Below are 2,500 nucleotides of genomic sequence, written 5' to 3' on the forward strand. Positions count from 1 at the left end.
TTCTTTGTCTGTCTGCCTTTTCTTTCTTCTTTTCGTTTCAAAAATTATCGAAGTGACAACAAACCGTAAAGAATAGAAGGTAATGATAATAGAAATGAATAGATAGAAAAAAGAAAAGAAAAAAAAATGTGCCAATATCCAAACCCATAGCTTATTTACACACATATTGATGGCGATTAATATTCCTCCTAGTTAAAATTACAGCCATTTTATTCAACATCGAAAAAAAGCTAAAAAGGAATGAGAAAGATACGAAAGAAAACAACAATAACAACAAAAAACTTAGAAGTTAGCAGAGCGTGGTTTCGATCCACGGACCTCTGGGTTATGGGCCCAGCACGCTTCCACTGCGCCACTCTGCTCTCTTGGTGAATGGACAACGCTTTGGTATTAAATTTTAATTCTCGTTGACTTTTCTCTCTGTTTCTCTGTCCACTGCGCCACTCTGCTCTCTTGGTAAGTAGAGAACGCTTTGGTAACAGATTTTACTTGTGTTTTTTTTCCCACTGTGTCTATATTTATCTGTTTCTTTTTTTTTCTTTCACTCGTTCGCTTGCTCGCTCTCGTCTTCTCTCTCTTCTCTCTCTCTCTCTTTCTTTCTTTCTTTCTTTCTCTCTCTCTCTCTCTCTCTCTCTCTCTCTCTCTCTCTTTCTCTCTCTCTCTCTCTCTGAATCAGATAAATATCAAGACAAACAGTAAACAAATGATAAAATAAGATTATAAAGAATCACATGAATGAATCACACAGAGAGAATGAAAGAAAAACCAGCAGGAAGTTATCAGAGCGTGGTTTCGATCCACGGACCTCTGGGTTATGGGCCCAGCACGCTTCCACTGCGCCACTCTGCTCTCTTGGTGAGTAAACAACGCTTTGGTACTAAATTTTAATTCTCGTTGACTTTTTCCTCTGTTTCTCTGTCCACTGCGCCACTCTGCTCTCTTGGTGAGTGGACAACGCTTTGGTATTAAATTTTAATTCTCGTTGACTTTTCTCTCTGTTTCTCTGTCCATTGCGCCACTCTGCTCTCTTGGTGAATGGAGAACGCTTTGGTAAGTAATTTTACTTGTCGCTGTCGTTCTCTGTTTTGCTGTGGGTCTGTGGTTATCTGTTTCTCTCTCTATTTATTTATTTATTCATTTCACTCGTTATCTCTTTCTCTCTCTCTCTCTCTCTCTCTCTCTGTCTGTCTGTCTGTCTGTCTCTCTCTTTCTCTCTCTCTTTCTCTCCTCTCTCTCTCTCTTTCTTTGTCTCTCTCTCTCTTTCTCTCTGTCTGTTTGTCTGTCTCTCTCTCTCTCTCTCTCTCTGTCTTTCTCTCTCGCTCTCTCTCTCTCTCTCTCTCTCTCTCTCTCTCTCTCTCTCTCTCTCTCTCTCTCTCCCTCTCTCCCTCTCTCCCTCTCTCCCTCTCTCCCTCTCTCCCTCTCTCCCTCCTTCCTTCCTTCCCTCCCTCCCCTCTCTCTTTCGCCCTCCCCCCTCTCCCTTTCCCTCCCCCTCCCTCCACCTCCCCCCCTTTCTCTCTCTCCCCCCCCGTCTCTTCCACCCTCTCTCTTTTCAAACAAAAAAGACGTTAGACAAACAATCACGTGACGTTATTTTATCCTTCAAATTTAAGATTCAGGAAGTGCTTCCTTGGCGTCTGTCAGCGCTGCCCGTCACGGCCTGTCAGGAGGGGAGGGAGAGAGAGGGAGAGGGAGAGGGAGGGGGAGGGAGAGGAGGAGGAGAGGGAGGAGAGGGAGAGAGGGAGGAAGGAGGGGAGGAAGGAGAGGAAGGGCGAGGAGAGGAAGGAAGGGGAGGGAGGAGGGAGAGGGAGGGAGAGGATGAGAGGAGAAGGAGGAAGGAGGAAGGAAGGGAGAGGGAGGAGAGGGAGGAGGAGGAGGGGAGGGAGAGGGGAGGGGGAGGGGGGAGGGAGAGGGAGGGAGGGAGAGGGAGAGGAGGAGAGAGGGGTGAAGGAGAGAGAGAGAGAGAGAGAGAGAGAGAGAAAGAGAAGAAAGAAAGAGAAAGAAAGAAAGAGAGAGAAAGAAAAAGAAAGGAGAGAGAGAAAGAGAGAAAGAAAAAAGTAAAAAAAGAAAGAGAAAGAGAAAGAGAAAGAGAGAAAGAAAGAAAGAAAAAGAAAGACGGAGAGAGAGAGTAGAAACCCAGAAAATAAGAAATAGGAAATTAAGGAAGGGAAGAGGGAAGACAAGGAAATAGAAAAAGTAATTAGGTAAGGATGTCAAAGAGGAGGGTGTAGGCGAAGGAGACATAGTCAACGAAGATAACCTAATGGAAAAGGGAAATGAGGGACAGGGTAAGAGAGGGGAGGAAGAAAAGAGAAAAAAGTATAAATATGAAACTAGATATATCCGAAAAGAAAACGTAGAAGAAGAAGTAGAAGGAGGAGAAGAAGAAGAAGAAGAAGAAGAAGAAGAAGAAGGAAAAAAAGAAGAAAAGAAAGAGAAGAAGCAAAGAAGCAAAGGAAAAGTAGAAGAAAAAGAAGAATATAAAAAGGAGAAGAAAAAAGAA

General features: G+C 43.8%; 1 non-coding gene across 1 annotated transcript; it reads right to left on the minus strand.

The window, feature by feature from the left end:
- Positions 1–290: 290 nt before the first annotated feature.
- TRNAM-CAU (transfer RNA methionine (anticodon CAU)) lies at positions 291–362 on the minus strand. The gene has a single exon. It is a non-coding gene; the product is annotated as a tRNA-Met (tRNA).
- Positions 363–2,500: the final 2,138 nt, after the last annotated feature.

Source organism: Penaeus vannamei, chromosome 35 (assembly GCF_042767895.1).
Source record: "Penaeus vannamei isolate JL-2024 chromosome 35, ASM4276789v1, whole genome shotgun sequence".
In the NCBI taxonomy this organism is placed as follows: domain Eukaryota; kingdom Metazoa; phylum Arthropoda; class Malacostraca; order Decapoda; family Penaeidae; genus Penaeus; species Penaeus vannamei.